At 41.0% G+C, this 24262-nt stretch overlaps 1 protein-coding gene across 1 annotated transcript in view; it reads right to left on the bottom strand.

The window, feature by feature from the left end:
* Positions 1-15286, bottom strand: part of pvalb6 (parvalbumin 6) — a 52576-nt gene extending 37290 nt beyond the window's left edge. The window contains exon 1 of the mRNA XM_063470555.1: positions 15031-15286. The gene's annotated coding sequence lies outside the window, so the exon portion shown is untranslated. The remainder of the gene's footprint in view (positions 1-15030) is intronic.
* Between the last annotated feature and the right edge of the window lie 8976 nt (positions 15287-24262).

Here is a 24262-nt window from a genome sequence, read left to right as displayed (position 1 = left end):
ATCAATCTACATTGCCCATAAGTGTGAGTGTGAATGGTTGTCTGTCTCTGTGTGTTAGCCCTGCGACAGACTGGCGACCTGTCCAGGGTGTACCCCGCCTCTCGCCCTATGACAGCTGGAATAGGCTCCAGCGCCCCCCACGACGCTGAAAAGGATAAGCAGAAGTAAATGGATGGATGGATGGATAAATAGTAATAATACACAACAGTCGAGTAGTCATTCCTGACCTGTCTCTGTAGAGTCACTAAAGCGGTCAGAAAAAATTGACAGACTCATCTTCTGAATTTACATGGAATCTTATATCGTGTGCCCTGTGTTAAATATGTCCATTGCAAGGACAGAAGGGTATCACATGAACCATCAGCACATTATTGCTGTCTGTTATCAGCTTGTCCTGCAGTTTCTAAATCAAAAGTGGATCTGATTATTTTTTGGCTTGTATGAACTAAAACCATCCTCAAGTTGAGGGAGTGTTGAAGCATTCCCAGCATGTGCTCAGCTAGTCTTATATCTACAGTGCATTGCCTCTGCTGAGTAAAAGTCAACTGACTGTCCACCAGTGTGTTACGCAAAAAAAAAAAAAATGACAAAAATAGAAAATCAGTTATGCTGCATTTTATACAAACTGTGCTTTAACTGTCTACATAATCTAGCTATCAGCTTCTCTGTATTTGAGTTCTGTGAGCAGCGGCTGGGTGATACAGATAAAGAATGACAAAAGACTTTGTCATGCATGCTGATGTGTTCACTGTTACTGTCCATGACCCCTGAAGACCAACCCCCACCTGCCAACACCAATTTTATGACTGTTACATGATACGTAGTAAAGCAAAAAGGAAAAAACTCTAAAGGTAACAACCTTAATGAAAACAAAAAAATTTGATAGATAGCTAAAAGAATGATAAGCGGATTATAACATGCACTTCCCCAAGATCATTCCTATAACTCGGATGACCTTGGCTTTGATGGGGGAATCTCTGTTTTTTAGTTGTCTCTGTGATCAGTGTCACCATCTCCCCTCCTCTGTCTCTGTACTGCAATGCCTCGTCCTTTTTACTGTCTTTTTCACTTGTTTTATTCAGCAGCATTGCCAGACAAAGACCCCGAAGGTCCGGATGCAGCCAAAACACATATGCACCCACACACACACACACATTTTAACTGAGATAAAAATCCAACCATGTATTTTCCTCTTGTAGAGTATGAAGTCTGCACATGCATGCATAATTTACAGTCAACACACAAATACGAAGAGACATACAAGCACACACTCGTGAGTGACCCAGACAAGCCACTGACTGCAAGAGTTAAATCACTGTCATTGCATGACAAAGTTCAAGAAGCAGGTCTTCTGAGATTAATCTCTCTCCCACGTTTGCAAACAGCTCTAACCGACTTAATCAGAGTATATTCAGAAAGTTTTTAGACCCTTTCAAGCTTCCTACATTCCCAGCTTTTTTTGTCTTGTTTTTATTCTACAGCCCTTGCATGTCTGTGAAAATCACCACAAATAAACTTTACTTCCATACTTACTTACATTTTTGGTATCATTCAGATAAAGTGAAGCAATTGGCAGATTGCAGACAGATGGCCTCACGTTTGACACTAGAATACTTTGATATACTACGGAGCCCCGCAGGGGACATGGGAGAAAAAAAAATTAAGACGGACCTTTTGCGAGATCTCGCAAAAGTAACTCGGGATCTCGCAAAAGTTTTGCAAGATCTCGCAAAACAAACTCGGGATCTCGCAAAACTTTTGCGAGATCTCGCAAAACAAACTCGGAATCTCGCAAAACAAACTCGGGATCTCGCAAAACTTTTGCAAGATCTCGCAAAAGGTCCGTCTTAATTTTTTTTTCTCCCATGTCCCCTGCGGGGCTCCGTAGGGCTCTGTAATATACAGAGGAGCTCATGTTTGACTCAGTAGCTGCAAATGCCCAGTTTCCTGGGGCTGCAGAACAAGGCCAGATCATCACCCCTCCACCACCGTGCTTGACAGTTGGTATGAGGTGTTTTTGCTGGCATGCTGTGTTTAGTTTCCAAATGTGGAGCTGTGCATTGAGGCCCGAAATCTCCACTTTGGTCTTGCCTGTTCAAAGAACATTGTGATTTGTTCAGACTCAACTTTGCAAACCTAAGCCATGCTATCATGTTCATTTTAGAGACAAGAGGCAGCCCCTCCAAACAAGCCATACTTCTTCAGTTTTTATCTAATTATACTATCATGAACTTTAACACGCTAACTGTGGCCTGTAGAGTCTGAGATGCAGCTCTTGTGTTGTTATCCATTTCTCTGTGCATTGCACCGTCTGACCTTGGAGGGATTTTCCTGAGAGGTTCTGGAAAGACTGTGGTGTGTGTGTGTTAACACACCTGAATCCTCCCAGTGCAGCAAACTGAGAAAACTTCTCCTTTTACAGAGGTGCTCACACTTGCTGATGCTCAGTTAATCAAGTGAATTTGATTGTCAGCATCTAGCTGCTACTTGCCCTCATAATTCCTATGGAAGTAGTAAAGGTAGACTTAGTTTTTCTGAAGACTGCATACAGTCTTTTTCATATGACTGTAGCTTAAAACTACTTTATCAGTAATGGCAGCCTCCGGTCTTTCTGGGAACAATTCTGCTGTCTTTTATGATATGAGTATTTTTTCTTTGTTTACTTTGATTCTTCATGGCAGAAATGTAAAAGTGCACTATACATCATGCTGCTATCACACACTGTGTGGCATTGATGGATATGGCTGATGAAAACATTTAAAAAAGCGAAACCAGGTGGAGAAGTGTTTACTGTGACCTTCAACTGAACGATTCACAGTGAAAACCCACTTCTACCTATCTCCGCTTGTGTCAGTGAATATTAGAGAGGCTTGATTAGTTTAATGTAGTGTTGTTAAAGGCAGGTGTGTGCAGACACACACACACACACACACACAGAAACACACACACACACACTGAAAATACTGCAGTCCTCGTCATGCCTCGCTGGCTCACAGCAGCGTGATGTAAGGGCCCTTTTTTTTTTCCTTGGCTCCTTTAAAGTGATGGAGTCCAGTTTGGCCGGGCTTGGTGCAGGAAAAACCTTTAATCAAACGAGACAGACGTTGAATGCGCCACAGAGTTTGTGTGCATACTAGCTGGTGTGGCACTTAGGGCAACACAACACAAATATGGTTTGAGTCGTGACTAACTAGGGTCAGGGGGAGTCATGAGAGACGTGTCTCTTTTTTTACTCATGCAGACACAGACCTCTTCCAGGCACTTGGCCTTCATGGTTATACAGACATAAAAAAATATAAAGCACAGGCAATTCACAGTCACACAAACAAAAAGCATCCCCGGCCTTTGGGTCCTGATTCCCCTCTTCATCCGTCTGCCTGTTCCCCTTTATTTCCTCTGATGTTGGTGAGGAAAAACGGGAAGAGACAGCTTCGGTGAAACATTGCGAGACGTCCGTCCAGCGGACAGAGCGAGAGATCCTTTGGGGTGAGTGGCAGCAGACCCCTTTTTGATGATTTTAATGAAGGTTGATGGACTCTGAGATCTGACTCACTGCATACTGTCCGTGAGGTGCGCAGGACAACCCTGCCTTACCGAGAGTTATGGCTTGCTTCATGAGTGCCACGGTCTGTATATCACGAGTCTCGTCCTTGTCGGTAAGGAGCAGTCCCTTTCAGCATCCTGCTCAAAGGCACTTCAGGCAGATGCTTGTTCATGCAGAAAAACTATGCACTGTGTCATGCTGCAGTGCCCTGGAGGACTAAGCAAAGCAGGGGTGAGGGTTACACACAGGACCTCAAAAATAATTCCTTTAAGTTAGTGTTGGATTTTTGTCTTTTCTCGGTGTTAAGGGATTTACAAATTCTATTAATTTCCCCAGCTTGTCTAAAAAACACTGTCAATAATCATTAGTTCAGATCAGTAAACTGAAAGGGGCACTTTGCTGGATTTACTGCAGTTCAGTTTACCCGTCCAGTTGAAAGACATGCAGAAATGTGCACTTCTTTAGGCTCTGTGGCCTAACCCGAAAGCTTGGTTAAGTAGTCAGGTACGCATTATGACAAAATCAACGGCCATTATTATTAAATAACTTTTGATTGTTTCTCAGGTAGATGCTGAGAAATCAAAGCAATGTTAAACAGCTCTGTGCAGTTTTCCCAACATTTTGGCAGCAATTCGCGCTGTAGGCCGGAGCAGACAATTGAATTCTTTGAAGTCTGTCCAGCTGCCTGGCTTTCACGGAGCACCTCCTATCTGCATTTTGCCTTTTCGTCTTTGTATCGTTCTTCATTGTCGCTAACTGCTCACACATCCTCCATTTACCTATACTTTTCTCTCCCACCTCACCTCACCTCCTCTTCACTTCTTTGTCCGCTCATCTTTTTTTTCTTGTCTGACGAGTTGCTTTAACGCCTTACAGCCACCTCTTTTCTAGCTTTGGTTGGACACTTTCACTCAAACTCTCATTCTCCTCAGCATTAAAGAAAGAAAAACACAATTTGTATTCCGGGCCATGTCTGTGATGTGAGTGAACAGAGAGGGGGAAGGAGAGACAGGGAGGTGGGCAGCGAGGAGAGGAGGGCTTGTTAAAGTCACAGTTTGATGACTGGTTAAATGTATTTGACATAAAGGCAGGTGTCTGGGGGCATTCGCCCACATGGTAGACTGATTTTTTTCTTTTTTCTTTTGGTTTCATTTTAAGGAGGGAATTTGACCTTGAGTCAGCAAAGTGGCATGCTCTGACGCCAGAGAAGGTACTACAATGCACCATCACTCACTTCCTAACATAACAATAGCTTGACTTTACTGCAGCGAGGAGAAATTAGAAATGCATCTTGCAGAATGTTATAATTCTGCCTGATTTTGTGCATCATTACACAGGTGATTTGTATATTGACACATTAGTCTGCATTGCGCTTGAGTTTACCCATGTGTGGGTTTTTTTTCCTAAATATAGACTCCCAGTGTATCCTCACAGTTGGATAATGATGCAGTTAGAGGGGTGAGAGAGGGAGAAGGATGGCTATCCACACACGTGGCAAGTCAAGTGCTCAACAGTAGACTTTTTAGATGCTGGTGGCACGGTGTGTTTGGATGCATTTGAATTTGTACCTCCATGACTGAGCAATATTCCCCTGCACGAATGAGTGTGCGCATGGATGCCCGTTTATACATGTTGCCCTGTATCCTACCCTGGCAGCGATGCCTGGTCAGCAGCTGACACCCCCCCACACACACACACAAACCTCCCACCCCATCACTGACAGCAGCTCCTGCAGTGCTGCAAGAAGGAAAAAAGATGGGGCGGCAGAGCTCCACTGACCTTGCAGCAGAAAACCCAAACAGTTCCAACAATACTAGCACACCCTTGACTGCTCACACGCTAAAACGCGCTTGGGACGGCGCACACACAGCTCTCACCCCTCGCATCTCTTCCTGCTCATTCAGACGCTCGGTCTACACTTTGGAATCACCTCAGGCCTGTTTGCCAGCCCCAGCCTTCTTACAAAGCATGAGGAAATGGGCAAGACAGAAAATGTGCCCGAGGCTGGTGGTTGAGGACAGAATACGCGCGTTCCCATATACTGAAGCAAATGTGCATTCATTTATAAAGCGACAAGAGACAGAGAGTGAAACTGAGTTCTACCCGCAGGGAGGGAAATGAATAAACACGCACACACCGAGTTTTACACAGTTCTATGTATGCGTTAGCGTGCACTACAAAGTGCATTATGAATGTATGTAATGCCCATACACACGCTTGAAATAGAAAGCAAAAAGCATCCTCAGCCCCAACTTCCCCTGCAGCTGGTAAAAGTCAGATAAAAGTTCTTCCTTTTTCCACTCTCTCTCTCTCTCCAGACTCTCTATCCCCACTTTCAGGTGGAGCTGTGGATCACCCCTCCTTGTTAGACCCGGTTGTGGGCGGAGCCTTCATTTTTGGGCACTTGCCTCCTCTCTAGGGCTGTGCAATACTGCAAATTCTGGAATCGATCAGATACCAAGTAAATGCAGGGCCAAGATTGTTAATACAAATAAAGATACTTTTAACCTATAAAGCCATTTTTTATAGTGGAGAGCAGTGTGTCATAATTTATGAGACGAATCATCATTAATTTGCTAATTTTGAACACGTTTTACTTTCCACAATAATTAGTTAACAGAACAAAACACACCTTTTAGCTTTTTACTACTTTTTGAACCTGGGTTTTTTGGAGACCTAGAATTTAAATCAATGCTTTGGCACAGATATAAATGCGATGCCAATACCAGCGTCGGTAGTGATACTGTTGAGAACTAGATTGATCCGGTCACCTCTACTCTCTCAGCTTTTTTCCATTGTTCAAGTCAGAAATACTGAACCTTTGTTCAGCTCCTTGGATTCCTGTCTCATTAAGAACATTGTTTCACACATCCAGTTCCACTCACCTGAGCTTCCCTGTCATCCACTCTACCTGTGACGAGTTACACTTACCTGCCTTCGACCTGCCTGCCCGCTCTCCACCCTCCTGAAAACCTATCCATCTGCCAGCTTCCCACTCCGGATCAGCTGCTTGAGAAGCTAACAAGGTCTCCAAGTTTAATTGCAAAATCTGCAAGATCATCTCTGACTCACCTTGGCCATCACTAATCACTCCCCTCCTCTCTGGCAGAGCCTCCTATCCTGTGCCTTTAGAGAAACCTCCACTTGCCAGTATCACTTACCTGCCCATAAATTACACCTTTATCATTGCAATAAAACCAGTGAAACTGCAGTTGGTTTCCAAGTCCTGCCTTTTGAGTCCAGTCCTTGGTTAAATATGACAAAACCATTGTTTCTCTTCAACCTAGTGCCTCTTACTGATAATACCACAGGCCTCAGGTTTGTGTCGCCAGATTGAATATGACAGGGAAGTGAATGGGTTTCAGGAACAAGTGCATTATGGCATGAACACTGTCAGAGAGAGTTTTTGTCTGTTTCGGGGCTTTGTTAATCCTGCTGGGAAAACACTGCTGTATTTAAAGCCTAGAAATATATTTGTCTTTAATTAAAAGGCAGGTCTGTTTCAAATGCATCGTATAAAGCCAAATGGTGTTTTAGTTAGGTATCACACAAAGTAGAACAGGGCTTGGCAAAGACAATTAACTATAATGAAATGTTTACTTTTTAAAAGGGGGCTCCACCAATTTTACACATCAAAGTCAACGAGCAGGATGTGACAACGTGTACTCAGCACGCTCACCAGCATTTTGTCAGAAGTCACTGGCATTAAGAGGAATGCACAAAGATTCACGTTTGTCAGCCAAAACACAGCGGTTCATATCCCATTTGAGAGCTTTGTGTTTTGTTCTTTGTTCCAGTTTTTTACTTTTTTTTTCAGTTTTATTTGAATTTAGCTTTCATTTGCTCTTTATACACCCAAACTACTGAGCCAGCTTTCATTTTAATTGCTGGTTTGGGTTAATAATATTACGCCCCATGTTAACAGATGACTTAACAGTGTCATAGGACCTCATTGACTAACCTGTGCTTAAGTATTGCATATGACCAATTCACACACAAATCCAGGATTAAACTCCTGCATTTGTTTGCACTCTGCGAATACATATAGAGACCCCTGGGTCATGCATACACACAAATGACAAAGGCCAAACGTAAATCCACACCCTTAAACTAAACTATATTAATAGATTTTTGTGGGTCATTCTTAATGCTTTAAAAAAAAACAAGGCCAACCGTTAGTCCTATGGTTAACTATCAATAAAGAATTAAATTACATGTAAAATTTAACATGGCATATTCTACTAGGCAGCACTTTCACTACTAGATGTGACCAATAGGAAGACAAAAATAAACATGAGTTGGTTTTCAAACTTTCAAACTGTTTCCTCATAACCTCATAATTGCCATTTCCTGACACATCAGGTACTCCTTTTCCTCCGCCTGCTTCCTTCTTTTCCTTATACTTGTTTTCTTTTCACATGAAGTTTGATGCCAGATGTGTTGGGTTTTTTTACGTCTCTCAGAGGAGGCACAATTTTCACAATGTTGGTTATTGCTGGGGTTTTTTGAACAGCCAGGCTTACTGCTTTGCTGACAACCTCAACCTCAAGGTCAGTAAGAGAAATGGTGTCCTGGTTGAAGGCAGATTTCAGATACCAATTTAGATGTATGCACATGAAGGCCAAGAACAGCACTGGTAAGTGTACACATTTCATCACTTCAGTGGAACTTGCATGTGCACTTATTTTAGAGAGGAATGTAAGAACATTTCTACGAACATATTCATGAATATTAGGGTCACATTTAGCCACACTAAGCCTCTGCGGTTAAATGTGAACCTCTCGATACACAAATGGTTTTGACAAAACTACAGCAATGAACTTGAGCAGAACTCTATTACATTTGAAATAAAAATGTCTCCATCTCTTTACCTGGCAATGCAATAAACTCCAGGTGGATCCTAGACTACTAGTATGGCACTAAAAGCCTATGGGACTAAAGGGGGGGGGGGTTACACTTTTGTGTTAAGTGACCTTGTTGCAGATAAATGATGCTCTCTGTTCAATCTGAAGGATCATTCAGTCCAGTCTCAGAGTGCATGAGAAACACAATACCAGTACAGAAGAAGAGATCTAATGGTAAAATGCAGATTTGTCATCTTCATGTCAGATTTATCTTGGGTACCAACCAGGCTCATCGACAGTTATAGTTCAGTATAAACCAGCAGGAAAACAGGTGATAACACAGAGATGGTAGCAGGAAAGAGAGAGGGTGGATGATTGGATAAGGGTTTTGGATTAAACAGAATGTAGCGTCAGGGAATTGGAAATGAAGGTCAGATGAAAGGGGAGTAAGGTAAGAGGAAGAAGTGATAAATGGAAACTTACGCACCATCGGCATCCTTGGCTTTATTCCTAAGGGGCAAGATGTGGCCTGGTATATGTTAACATTCAATGGGGATTGATGGATATTGTTCTAAATAAACAGGACTTTACAAGGCCACAACTACTTTGTGGCAACACCATCCCTCCATTTAACTACTTTTTCTCCACATTAGAGAGTATTTGAGATGAGCTTTCATTGTGTTTATGCTGTTGGTGCTGTTGTTGTTTAATCAATGTAATGTTGATCTGCTAGATTTTGCTTTTCTTGAAGAAATAAGAAAGCCATTTACTAAAATGACTTTTTATAGAAGGATGTGTAATAATAGCAAAGAAGCAAAAGTTCCACATTGCTGCTTATGTCGAGTCCTCATCATAACTTGGCTGTAATTTCCAAATTATTCGTTGAATCCAAAGTAGCATTTTTGTTTCATTTCAGCCTTATTATTGTGAAACCAGCCAGAACGTGCCTGAAATTTAAACCAATGACAAAGCTGTATTTGAATAAATGCTGTGCATTTGTTGAACGGTGAATGTTTAACCTGAGGAGTCACGGCATTCATATATATATATATATATATGTATGTGTGTGTGTGTGTGTGTGTGTGTGTGTGTGTGTGTGTGTGTGTGTGTGTGTGTGTGTGTGTGTGTGTGTGTGCGTGTGATAAGATTTGGCTCCCCATAGATGAAGGCTTTAAGTGACTTTGACAAAATAGGTCACATCATCATCCTATTAATGTTCCTTTTCTTAAAAAAGACCCAGCTAAAATAATAAGAAAACTCTCAATCCAATTTTTGCTCACTCCTTCTCCCATCTGACCACGGGGTTGTTAATGATCTCATTTAAGAGGTCATGGGTACTCTAATTGGAAGTGGGCTGACTACTGTTTCTCTGGACTGACCTCTGTGACGGTCTAAAGTTAGCAGAGACTTCGTGACCCCACTAAAAATAGTCAAGTTTCTCTCACCGACTGACCTTACAAGTCCACATCGACCCTTTTAATTGCTCAAATTACCTTTGGAGCTCCCTTAAGGAAAGCCTTCTTTGCCTTTGGAGAAATAGTGACTTTATGTGGATTTAGTGACATTACTTTGGATGGAGAAAAGCTACGTGATGAGCTACACTGATAGAACAAAGAGGAAGAGGCCCTATACACCCCAAAACCATTAAAAGTAATGCAAGTTTCCAGTATTGCTGGGCAATTTGCCGCTTGTTGCACCATGCTGTTCACTCTGGTAGCTTGTGACACCTTGACACAACCACACAGTGTGCAGCTGAGCACTGTCTGGCAGTAAACTGCTCACTGCCACAATCCCATCACTTATTCAAATATTAGCCAAACCGCAACATCTGATGCTTCGATACAAGCTGTTCATTCCAGCCTCATAAGTCTTTGTTAGTAGGTGGCTCTGATCCAGCACCAGTGCAGTCCACACACAGTCACAGTGCCACACATAAACGCACGCGACAGCATCTACACACGTGTGTCTGCAGGCCAGCACACCCAATAATAAGCTGTAAACAGGCAGCATTGGGCACGTTTTCTTTTAATGATCAGCCTGCGTATCATCGAAACCATCAAGCTCTCTCCCAACGCAACCGCCACAAACAACATCTGTCCTTGACCTTGGCAAAGAAAACCCACCAGTGTATAGCGAGCTGCTCCGCCTATCACAGCCTTCTGTCGCGTCCATTATGATAACAGGGCCATTTGTTAATGTGTCTCTGTGCTGTGTAAATGCAACTGCTTAGTTTGTGGGTGCATTGGGGTATATGGGGGGTCTTTGTGTCACCTATGACTGGCCCAGCGTTACAGGCCCTGTGTCTGTGTATCCGTGTGCATTACACACTGGATAGGGGTGAGAATTTAAAAAATGAACATCAATTGTTCCTAAATGCCGAACCCCGGTTGACCTTTTTTCCATCTCTTCAGCAAAACCACGTGACTCCCTCTTCTTCAGTCATCTTTATTAAAATCTGTGTTTTAATTAACGCCGTTCAACAAGGGCCCTCTGAACAGGGGGTTAATTGTGCTTTTCGTGAAATCAGCTCAAATGCAAATTCTCTCTGCGTGACCTCTGTTCCGTTCCTTGGAATAGTGTTTTAATTATCCAGACAACCTCTTAAGAAACCGTGGTGACGGGGTAACCATATGGTCAGTAGTCAGGTCTCATCCTCGAGATACTGCGGATCACAGGAAATGAACGAATGTGGAGGATCAGTGGAAGAATGTTTGGATTTACAGATATTCAGGAAGTAAAGCACCAAAAATAAGGAACAATGATGATAGTGATGCTTAAAATAACAATAAAAAATAATAAATAAATAAAGGTCTAGAAGAAACGTCAATATACTGCTAACCTTCTGACTATTGATTTCATGATGTTCTTTTATGTGCTATCACACGCTTCCAGAAACAGCTACTCCAGTATCTTTCCCTACCCAGCCCTCTGCCAATGGGCTTCCATCCTCCCTGCTCACATTTACAGCCATGTCTCCACAACATGTGCGCCGCAACAATGGGCAGCAGTAGGACAAAAGATAGGCAGAGGGTGATTTGCATTGTAGGCCAAAGCACATCCTCCTCAGCAATACGCAGGAAAAAATAAAACCCTGAACACAATCATCAGCAGCCACACGTAGGCAGTAGGGGTTTTTTTTAATTATTATGCATGGTTTCACTTGGATTCACTTGAAAAAATAAAGTTGTTGTAAACCAAAGAGCACTTTGATGTCAGTCATGTGTTTCCTGCTTCTTTGTCTGTTTGTAAGCTAAGGATCTTAATGTCAGTTTGTCTGTGTATCAGTCCACCACTTTACCCGAGGCTGTAAAAGATGATAGAAAAGTATTGGATAGATCACCATGAAATGCATTACAGATTTTTATAGCCACCACAGGATGAATCCTACTCATTTTGACCACACCCTCAATTTCCTGTCAATTTCCTGTTTAAAAAGTCAGTAGCGTAACATCATAACTAATAATATTTTAAGACTTCAAAGCCGATTTAGACAGTACATCAGCATCCATATTCTTGCTAATATAGTAATGGCATCATTCATATATCCTGTGTGTAACTCTACCACACAATTGAGCACCGTCTTCTAAAACAAACTGTCACTGTTAAGCAGGTAGCACCTAGTTCACACATTGTCAATATACACATAAGTGCAGTCATTGATGTCCCAGTCACACTGTTAATGTGATGCGCATCTGCCTACTGAAGGTTTGGAATTTCTACACTGGTTCCCAGTGCCTCCCTAAATCAGCCTGTTCTTATTCCTGGGGCAACAATTAATGGTGTTTTATCAAAGCTGTTGGCTTGGCTCATTTAGCACAAGGTGTCCTTAAGCAGCGGAGCTTAACGCATGGCATTAGCGAGATGGGACTGTCGATCCCAGCTCATGTTTCGTCAGGGTTACTGGCTGGGAAGGAGCATTTTTACAGATCACAATCTTTTCACAACCTTAGAATAAGTTTTTAGCACCTAAACATAAACAAGTTTGTACCTCAAACTAGTCTGAGAGTCTTTAAAACAGAGACAATATTGCAATGACCGGTGCAATGACAGCAGTTGAAGAAATGTGGAATCGGACAAAATTGCATTACAGATATACTAGATATACTATGCCGCAGTTTTCAAGACGTGTCCTTAAATGCGCATGCACATCATTGCTGTAACTTCACACACACATACACACACAGACATATAATGATCCACACACCAATCTTTATTTTTCTTTCCCCTGTCACCCTCTTTTCATCTTCTTGTCCTGTCAAACATGGTGACATAAGAAAAACATTCACTCCCTCTTTTTGAAGCTGTTTCTCTCTCTCTAACACACACCCTGCAACCCCGTCTCATGGTTCCCTCCCACAGAGCATTATTTCCCACCTGGGTATTTCACACTCCGCAGGGCCCTGTGCTTTTTAATTCATTGAATTCTCATGAAATCACAAGAAGATATGTTACCATGCATTGCGTCTGACTTTTATAGCTAATAGGGAAGTGGTGACAAAGTTTATTGGGACGTGTGATTTGTGAGTTTTAGGAGTGGAGAGAGAGCAAGAGGCAGATACAGAGGGCTGTATTGTCGTATTATCCTTTTTATTGAAGTATTGGAGCAAAAAGAATGTTTTTATAGGTTAATGTCACTCTAAAATGGTTTTTTTTAGAGGGCCAATTCCTCATCTAGAGAAATTACCTGTGGTACACATCAGGGTCTGATCTAGGCCCTATTTTCTCTTCTCTTTTGTCTGCATATGCACTTTTTGTATATGCAGATGACACAAAATTGTATGTCCCTATAATTTGTCTTGGTTTGTTTCATATCTCGAGCCTAAAGACAAAAACTGACATAATTATATATGTAGGTATTTTACATTCCACAGGGCTCTATGCAGGGCTGCCATGAAATCACAAAAAGATATTCTACCATGCATCACATCTGACTTTTATATCTAATAGGGAAGTCGTAATAAATCATTTAGCGCAATTCAGTTTTATTTATATAGTGCTAAATCATATGCAGATGACAGACATTTATATATCTCTTTGATAATTTGTAAGTGTCTCAGTCAAGCTGCAAAGTTATAATTTAAGGTAAAAAGCTAACTAGCAGTGAAAAGACAATACTGTTTTATGTCTTTCATCCAACTTTATAATGGATGGACTGGTGAATATGTTAGACATGCTTAGCTTACATGCTCCAAAGCTCGTGATCTGCCTTTTTTATGTATTTGGCAGAACACAGAATTTATTATAAAGTCCAAGAATAACATATCAGTACTGCAGAATTATATATATTAAATCTTCTTGTTGCTGTAGCGCAAATTTTGCACAGGCTTTAAATGGTTACCAGAAGATATATTTTAATTGCTTTGGTGATCCTCTGTCTTTGACTCTTGGCCTCTACGGGATCCTATCGTTATCTGTACGCCTCCCTTTTCAGTCCAACTTATCACTCCTACACTAAGAAGGCATCTGAAGTTTTCTCCATCCATTTTTTTAACCATTTTTGATCACCCCCTTCCACTTGAAGTGCAACCGACTCTCCCCCTCTCCCCAAACAAATGTCACTCTCTAATTGGCCAGAACTGGGGAGTCATGAGAGCGTCGCTGTTTGGACAGCTGTTAATCTCGAAGGGTTGGCAGCGGCAGAGAAGATTGTGACAGTGGTGGGGAGAGGGATGACAATCTGGAATGGCAATGTGAATGACGCAACGAGAGAGGAAGAGTTCAAGTCTGGTTGCAAATTACTGACATCCCAAGTCTGTGACCACATCTGTCTGTCATTGTGAGGCTGTGGTATCAGTGAGAAAGTGCTTCCACAGATATATAATGCAGTGTCACTGTTTGTCTCAATGCCTCTGCAGCATTGTGTAGTATGTACTATGGCAGTGCAGTTAATGTACAAGAACAGACACACACACGCCCTGCACATTCATTCACTCCAAATCATCACACGCACGGGGATGCACTGTGTTTTCTCCACTGCTCACACTCACTCTTGCTCCATATCTTCCTTTCCTTTGATCACATGCTCACACACATACACACAATAAAGCACACATACACAGCGCTCAGGGAACCAATCACCATTGCCTGTTTTCAGGTCCTGTTTGTGAATGGGATTTTTACGGGAGAGGAGGAGGCAGGCACCTCTGTGTTGTAGGCATGCAGCTGCTACAGCGGGGAAGCATCAGCATCCCATTCTCATTTTTTTTTCCTCCACAAGCCCAAATATTTCTCTCATTTTCTCTTTGTGTTTCATTTTTAATGGTATGGTTATTTTGGTTGTTTTTATTATTGCAGCATCACTCTTTCCCTCTTCTTGAACTCTCTCTGACTCTTTTCATCTTTTTTTGGATGGTGCAGTTGGATGTGACTGCTGCATTGAAATATCCCCCCTCTTTCACCATTACCTTCACCATCATCCACAGCTGTTTGCCTCTTCCAAATATTTTTCATTATCCTGTCCACTTTCCCATTTATTGCACAACTTGCTTTTTCCACAACATTTTTTCTATCTGTCACTCCATCTTTCTCTTACCCTTCTTTTCTTCTCACCATCCCATCTGCATCCCGAGGAAGGTGCTGATGCGGGTAGGGTGAATGCCTAAAGACTCACACACATACAAACACACAAGCGTAGACACTTACCTTCTGTGACAGGATCTTCCGTCCGGAGTGCTTCTGAATCTTCAGTGGTTGAAGATAGAGCAGCGAGCCTCTGTGAGCTTCTGGTAGATAAAAAAGAAGTGGAGGACAGACAGAGAGGAAGAGAGAGAAAGAGAGACAAGACAGGAGAGGGAGTGAGAGGTATAAAGAGAGAGAGTGAGAGAAGGGAAAAAGTGGACTAGAGGGGCGGGCTGAAGCGATCCAAGTGGAGGAGCAGGATTCTCCTAGCTAGCTGGAGGTGAGATGAAGGGGAGAAAGAGAGAGGGAGGGAGAGATAAAGGGAGAGGGAGGGAGAGAGCTAGGGTGCACTGGATTGGGATAGGAGGGGATTGTGTGATGTTTGAGAGGAGGAGGGATTGCAGCTGATGAAGGGAAAGTTGGAGAGAGGAGAGAGGAAGGAAGGGAACAAAGAGAAAAAGAGGTTTATTGATGAGAAATGATGGAGGAGGGAGAATAAAAGAGTGAGATGCATGCGAAAGATAACCTAAAGCCAAGTATCCGAGGAGGACGGAAATGACAGATTAGAGGTAGAAAATGCAGACAGGGCAGCAGAACCAAAAGTCTGAAAGGGAGCCAGAGGACAAAAAAGCCTGACAGGAAATAGGTGTGTTCAGCTATGATTTGATGGAAGAGAAGTGGAAGTGTGAGATTTCAGGGCACCATTATGTAACCTTTAACAGCATCAAATAATACAAGAACAACTTATGTCAAGCCATCGCATGCATGCGGTCCCTGGAGACAATCAATTTCAGAGTGCAGAAAATGTCCTTCCATCCATTAAATTTTGCTGTAATCCAATCTTGTGTTGATGTGTTGCAGTACGGATACTGCAATTAACTTTGGAGCAATAACTTACCAGCGGATGGAGAACTGGGAGGAAAATAAAGGGAAAGATAGGTTCTTGATCTTTGTGAGAGGCTGGTGACAAAAATGGAATCTGGGAGGTGAGCATACATATACCTTTCAGGAACTTTAAGGAGAGTAATGGTTCACATGTGGATTGTAACATACTGTACAAAAAGTTTTAATGTGAGCAAACCGCATTACAGCTATGGATAGACTGCCTCTCTCTGCTCTCTTCTCTTTCCCCCCACCCCCAGCCAGTCATGATGGATAGCCGCCCCTCCCTGAGCCTGGTTCTGCTGGAGGTTTCTTCCTGTTTAAAGGGACTTTCTCCTTCCCAGTGTCACCCAATGCTTGCTCATAGGGGGGTTGCCTGATTGCATATGTCAGTTCAGTTCCTCCACAACTCGAGGATACTTCAACATGCTGATTTCAGGAGCCAAAGTAAGAAACAGAGACACTGACAACATGGTGTAGCTCCTAAGCCACAGCCACTTATAGACAGTATTAACCTAGCATACTTTTCATGGCAGGGGAAAACAGAGCTCCAGGAAAAATCTCTGCAAGCATGGGGAGAAGTGTACCTCCTCACAAAAGAGCCGTACCCTGGTTTGAACCCAGGACCCACTTATGGTATATGCAGCAATTCTAACCACTGAGCAGATGTGAGAGAGCCAGCGTGATGCTAAATGCTAGCTTGCTGCACTCTTGCTGGAAAAGGTCAATTTAGCAGAAGTACATTGGTTATGTAGGTGATGCAGTCTGCTCTGGATTTATAAAGAAATCCTGATTTTGCACCTGCTGTTGATCAGCAGGTTACTGAATGTAACAGTGAAAATGAAAAAATCCTAAACTAGCATATAAAAAAACTGCAACATTAAATTACATTTAGTTTATCTGTTTTATAAACATGTAGGTTGTCTACCTGCAGGGAATGCTACTTCCCACAGATATTCCAGAAAATCCTGACCAAGCATTCGTAAGTGACAAGTTAGGAGTGGCAGCACGCTGGTTTTGCAGTGTCATTTTGTTTCTTTGTGGTCGCTTTTGCATCTTTTCTCACATCTCTTTGGGGTCCTTTCTCACTGGCTTCTAAAGGAGAGGCGTCACTTAATGCAGATGATTTGTCAGATATAGATTTCATGCAATTCCTTATTTGTGTTCAGTGTCAGAGGTCTGGGTCAGCCCGCAGTATTCTTAAGCTGGCTGGGATTCATTTTTTTAAGGTGAGAATTCATTTGCTCAAGGACACTTCAGCAGAGTGGATGATTGCCAATGCACAGTTTAATCCTAGGATTTCTTTTCTCCCTTTCAAAAAAAAGCTGTACTCAGCTATTTAGTGTACTGATAGTGTCTATTTTCATAAAAGACTGCTAAAATCAGCTTTGGCTGCAGTATCTATGCACAGCTCTTTCCACTGCTTTCATTTGTGTATAGCTATATCATAGGTTATGTCTGCAATGTTTTCACCCAACAGGGTGTTTTCTCCATAGGTGTAGACTGAACATCCAAAGGAAGACTCCCATTGCAAAAGGCCACAACTAGTAATAAAAAAGGAAGTAATAATACTACATGCAGGCAATTATTAGAGTCTATGCAGATCCATACATTCATTTTCTTCAGCTTATTTCAGGGCAGCAGCCTAAGTCAAGAAGCCCAGACCTCCCTCTCCCTAGTCACCTCCTGTAAAGGCATTTCCAAGCCAGCTGAGAGCTATAGTCTTTCCAACGTGTCCTGGGTCTGCCCTGTGGTCTCCTCCCAGTGGGTCATGCTAGGAACGCTTCACCCAGGAGGTGCCCAGGAGTTACCTTGTTAGATGCCTAAACCACCTCGACTGTCTCCTTTCAATGTGGAGAAGTATCGGCTCTACGCTGAGCCCCTCCCCAGTGGCCAAACTCCTCACTCTCTAAGGGAGAGGCCAGCCACCCTTTTTTTCCACCGCTTGTACCCGCGATCTTGTTCTTTCGGTCACTACCCGAAGCTCGTGACCATAGGTGAGGGTAGGGATGTAGATCGATCAGTAAATTGAGAGCTTCGCTTTTAAGCTCAGCTCTCTCTTTACCAAGACGGACCTGTACAGCGTTCGCATCACTGCAGCCGCAGCACCAAGATACTGTCTATGCCAGGGGTGGGCAATCTCAGTCCACGAGGGCAGGTGTCCCTGCAGGTTTTAGATCTCACCTTGGGTCAACACACCTGAATCACATGATTAGTTCGTTACCAGGCCTCTGGAGAACTTCAGGACATGTTGAGGAGCTAATTTAGCCATTTAAATCAGCTGTGTTGGTTCGAGGACACATCTAAAACCTGCAGGGACACCGGCCCTCGAGGCCTGAGATTGCCCACCCCTGGTCTATGCAGATAGCATTTAAAATATTAGGTTTGTTGATATTAATGAATACTTATAAATACATATACATTGCAACACTGGTTCTCATAGGACTTTCCAACCTGGATATTCTGATCCCGGAACTGGATATCCTCAGAGAAGTTTTCCTACAGACACAGAGTGACTGTGGAGACATTGCCTTCTACACATTGTCTGCAATGCAATTCTAGGCCCAGGGCCAAATACTGTGCTTCTGTCATAAGGCGCTGGCATCACAGACATGATGAGGCCATAATATGACATGTGTAACACTGGGGTGGTTTTTTTTCTTCTCCTTTTTTTTCCCAGTGCTTTTAAAAGACTTACAATAGCCAGACTTACTGATAAAACTGATGAAAAAAAAACCCCATACTATCTAACAAACACAAAAGGAAATATAAGATTCTGAGTCCACAATTGACTAAACTGAGCAGATGAAAATTCACAGCACGTTTTGATTGGCTGAAATACCACTGTATAAATGTAAAAGAAACTGAAAACCTTGAAAACGAATTAATCAAAACATACAAGTAGAAGAGGAAGCACAAAAGAAGAAGTAGGGGGAAAATAATATGTAGAAGGAAAAGCAGGAGGAGGGGAACAAGAGGTCTAGCAGAACTGCTGCTCAGACGCCTAGAAAATCATTGACACATCCAGACTTTTCTTAATGTTATTTGACAGAGTCACTGCTATCATTGCTTCTGTTAAGTCAGGGATGTCAAACTCATTTTACATCGAGGGACACATACAGGCCGTTTCGATCTTAAGCAGGCCGAGTGAAATTCCACTTTTTATCCATGTAAAGACGTTAAACTACACATTTAATCGCTGCGATTTCTTTACATAAAATAAAGAAGTGTAATGTCAACAGCACATCTATTTTTCTATATGATAAATGTGCAAAATTACAAAAAAAGCTCTGGTAGCTCACTGCCCAGACTCCCCCATATTTATAAAACCGAAGGTTTTTGTTGATTGATGAAAATCTTCTTATTTTTACCTAAATTTTGATGGTAGACAAAAAAAAACAGGAACCTTTCAGTCATTCAATTGTTTATCCATTACTTATCCACTTTAGTGTAGTATGAATGGCTATGGGGGAACAGAAAAAGCTGTAAAAACATAAAAATACAGTTAAGTCCAAAGATTTATGCCCCTCTTAACATTTTCCAAAGCCATCCAGCAGGTCAGATTGGAGTCCCTGCCAGGCCAATTCTGGCCCCCGGGCCTTATGTTTGACACTCATGTTCTAAGTTTACTACTTAACGATGTTCATCTTTGAATATTAAAAGCATATGTCATATTGAGGTTTTAAACGTAATCTCAAGCTTTGATATTTCTTGTTTGCAAGTGATGTAATCAGGCAGTAATGCAACTGTCCAGCTCAATTACAATATTAGGTTTTCGTCCATTTTCTGTGCATGCCAATTGATTTAAAAAAAGGAGAAAAAAAAGCAGAAGAAGGCACAAAAGCCACAAAGCAGTGGGAAGTGGCTCAGACGTGTCTCTTCCAGCGGGACGCAGCTCAGTTTTAAGCAGAACTGCTTTGTAATTATTTTAATGTATCCTTATTGGGCACGTATGCCAATTTTCATAAGGAGTTCAGTAATTGACTCTCTGCTTTTTCAGCTCTGGCACAGCCCACTGTCTCACACACTCTCGTATTGATCTCATTAGTTTACATTACTTTCCCATTTGCCTCAGAGATTACAACAGATTGGTCCATGCCTGTGTACAAATGCCACGAGCGCTGATCTAACAGTTGGGGTTACAGCTACGATCTTATTGTTCGAAGTAAATGTTTTTCCTATTGAGAAACACAACTGAGCTTGAATCATCAAACCTGTGAAAAGAGCAATGAAGCTGCTTTGTCTGTGGAAATCCAGCTGCCTGCCTGTCCAAAATTAGCAAAAGAAGTAGTTTCTCGCTGTAACGTCAAATGAAATCCTACATTGGCCATCATGAATTCACTGTTCTTAACAGAACAAAAGGCAGGAGTTCAAGCAGCATGTCGCTGTTATTATTAAAGTAAGGGGGGGAAAGTGTGACAAATAACAGTGACATTTAAAAATATTTCCAAAGAGTAAACATTCACACACAAACACACACACACACACAAACACACACACACACACAAAGTAAATCCTAATGTGATGTCTGTCTTTTACTTTTTCTGTGCATTTGCCCGCAAGGCTAAACAGGATGCACAGCAGTTTGACTGCTGGTGCTGAAAAGGAAATAAGTTTCCTGTTGTTTTAGGTTCAGTCATGTAAATCATGTAAAATTATTTCGCTAGAGAAGTCACATTCCCACTTTAAGTTTTAACCACTACGGTTCCTTAAACTGTAGTCAAATTAAACCAGGCGTACAAATATAGGAACCAAAGCACTTCAGATCTTTCTTGCCATACTTTTGTATTGTTTAGTGTGACACCTTAACAGTGCTTTAGCATTGGATGAAACTGTACCTGTGCCATAAAAAAGCCAGAGACAGTATGAAAGTAAGTTTTTTTTAATTATTTGGGGTTTTTTTAGACTTTTATTACACCACATTGTTATTAACGTGAGCAGTTGTGCCCGATCATTCCGTTTTTCTCTTTATGTAAAATAGCATCCTATAACATCTTTGGATGTGTCTAAGCTCCCAGCTGTCTTAAGTTCGAAAAACACAATATACACGATAGCTAGATAGATAGATAGATAGATAGATAGATAGATAGATAGATAGATAGATAGATAGATAGATAGATAGATAGATAGATAGATAGATAGATAGATAGATAGATAGATAGATAGATAGATAGATAGATAGATAGATAGATAGATAGATAGATCGATCGATCTTGAGTGAGAAAGATAGATATATAATTTATATAATGACTTTATATATTAGGATAATACCAATAGTAATCTAATAATCTAATTAAAAACACCACATTGTTCATTATTATAGATTAAAGCAATGGTTCCAACCATTTAGTCTCCTCTTTATAAAAGAAATATAACATTTTAAGATGGAGTTGGGAGTGGTTCTTTCTAAAACTATTGGATAATTTCTAATAAAAACCTGTCTGAGCAAACAACAGAGGTAAAGCATATTTAAGTGCATGAATGAGCTTAAAGTAAGTGGTATGTAAAAAGTAAATCACATGTAACTGTTTACATATGTTGTGTTCAAATGATTTGGGAATAGTTACCTGGCAGAATTTTACCGGATAAAACTTTCCTTCCGCACTGAAATGTGCTCATGTGTCAGGTTTCTGAATTATGCATGAGACTGAGTCTGAATTCAATTACAGTAGAAACATTCAGCACAGTCTGGGGAATGTGATGATGTCATTTACTCGTCACTCAAGTAGAAACCAATTTAAAACCACACATCAATTTAAATATGTGTAATTTGAGTACTGTGAATTTGTTCATCTTAACAAATACTTTCAGTATTTAGATTAAGATCAAGTGACTGTTTTCTGTTAAGAAGACCAAAAGCTTAACAATGACAGTCTCTTAAACTGCTCTTCATCCTCCACCATCCATCCACCCTGCAGATCGACAGTTGTAGCTCAAGATCACTAGGGGGCACGGTCGAGGCTGAAATAAGCTGTGAGGAAAGCAACCTCAGAACATGCAGAACAGAAAAAGGAAAAAAAAAGCACCACATGTAGATTATTCATTTTAGAGTTGCGCTATTGATTATCTTGCCATATCAGGGGTGCAAAGTAAAATGTTTTAAAGCTCTAAATTATATCTGCAGAGTATTCCTGCACATTTTGCATGGCATGCTTTGAAAAGCAAGACCTTTTAAAGTTACTACCAAACACTGATCTTTCTCATGTTATTTTTTGATGACGCATTTCCAAAACAAAACGTAAGAATGGCTGTTATGTACTTCTTGTTAGATCATACTTCATACTCGTCTTTTCTTGACTCAAACCTCAGGGCCGATATGTGAAGTTCAGCAAGTTGATTGGTGAGTTCCTCATCACTTCTTAGAAGCAAAGGGAGTTTTTATTTTCTTTACAAAGCCTCTAGAGAAAGAAGCTATTCTAGTTTTCCCAAGTCGGCAGGACTCACACCAAACCCACACTGAAGTGATAACACTGACAGCTCTGTATCAGCAGTCACAAGTGGTTGATTGCTCATGATAGCATTTTTTTATGTAGCAAACAAGCTGTGCAAATTTATTGAAGGCATTTAATTATTTTGACCCTCTTGCACATGTGACCTCTAAGAATATTTTGTGCATTGAACTCAATAAATTGTCCTTTTTTCAAGGTTTTTTTTTGTGAAATTTGTGAGTGAGTGTCATTAGTTGAAATGAGGAACTGGTCATGCAGTATCTAAGCTCATCATCAACTTTGTTCTGACTGAGGTGTTAAAGACGTTTGTTGGCAGGAAGTTACAGTATGGGGCTAAAAAAGAAAAAAGGAAAGAGATAAAGAAATAACACGAACTCTGTCATCTTTATATTGCTCTTGTCTTTTGAGTCAAAAAAAGTAAGTCTATCAAAATAAAAAGACGTCCATTTTTGCGTAAATAAAATCAATTGTGCAAAAAAAAAAAAAGGAATAATTAACAATTATTCTCCTGCAGCAAGATATTTACTCCTAAAGAGCAAATACCCACATATTAGATGACTGTTCATGCTTAAGTGAAAGAAGATGTGAAAAGCTTGTGTGAGTCAAGCAGTTACTCAGTTTCAAATTTAGTTTGAGGAATCACTATTGATAGGAAAGTGAAAAAAGTTGCGAGTGCCGATAAAAATTCAGTAAAAAGTTACTTTATACATACGTAATAGTATACTGGCAATGTGCACATACTGCATACGTACTTTTTATTTAGAGTGCGAAAAGTGTGTGTGATGAGGAAGAGTGTATGTGGGGTTTAGAAGTCTAAATATAAGTGATTTTGTAACCAGAGGTGGTTATTTGATTGCGTGTTTTGACTCAATGCTGTAGAACAGACTAGAAAGAGTCTAGCTCAAATTAGTTTCAGTACCATAACAGGAAAGATCAGGAACTTTTTAAAAGAAAAAATGTTATTTCTTTTATTTTAAACTCATGTTCTCAGCTACAAACTGAACATTTCAATAAAGCTTTTTAAAATCATGAAAGTGAGAGTTTACTGTATATTTTAAGGGGGAAATATCTGTAACCTCATCTAATCTAATCTAATCTAATCTAATCTAATGTACATTTATCTGACAAAAAGATGTGAAACTCTACCCACTCAGGAGATGTGGGCGTTCTACATGTTATAACACTGAATGATCATTATTTGATGACATCTTCATTACGCCCACCTCTGATTAAAACGAAGAGTTCCAAGTCACTGCAGGAAAATATAAAGTACACATAATGCTTTAAATCAGAAAGCTTTAAAACGTGGATTCAGTGCTGATGGTTTTAGGACGTAAATAAGTGGTGTATCCCGAATGTGATACTGAGAGGCGGAGGTTTCAGGAGCCTGTGGTAAAGCCACATAAATAAAAATTTGCCATTATCTGAAGGGATGTGGTTGGTTAACTGCTTAAACGTTGGCTGGCAGATCTTGATAAGGCCTTATCGCAAAACCAGAATATGTACCGTCAAGATTTTTACTTTGTTTTGTGATAACTTTCGCCATCCTGAAATAATTGCCATTTTACACGTAAGCCAGAAATTTGTTGCCAGAAACTTACTTATTACTTACTTATTGACTTGCTTACTCATTAGAACAGTTTTTAATGTTTTCTGTGTCCTCAGAAACAAAAACACAAATCATACTTGTCGTTTCTGAATTTCATAAACTTCTGAACTAAACCAAAAGCCTCCACTGCGTCTTCCTTCTGCACTTTGGCTTTTTTCGCAAGAAGTGTTGCAATCCGACAGCATGTTTTTAGAGCTTGTCATTTAAAACAGCTGATTATGCATTTGACGTGAAGGTGACATTAAATGCTACTGTGGACAGAAAAGGGGAAATTGAACTCGTCACAGAGGAAACTCCCACAGACTTCTCGGCTGGC

This window comes from Pelmatolapia mariae, linkage group LG4 (genome assembly GCF_036321145.2).
Source record: "Pelmatolapia mariae isolate MD_Pm_ZW linkage group LG4, Pm_UMD_F_2, whole genome shotgun sequence".
Taxonomy (NCBI): domain Eukaryota; kingdom Metazoa; phylum Chordata; class Actinopteri; order Cichliformes; family Cichlidae; genus Pelmatolapia; species Pelmatolapia mariae.
This window is presented reverse-complemented; position numbering and strand designations above follow the sequence as displayed.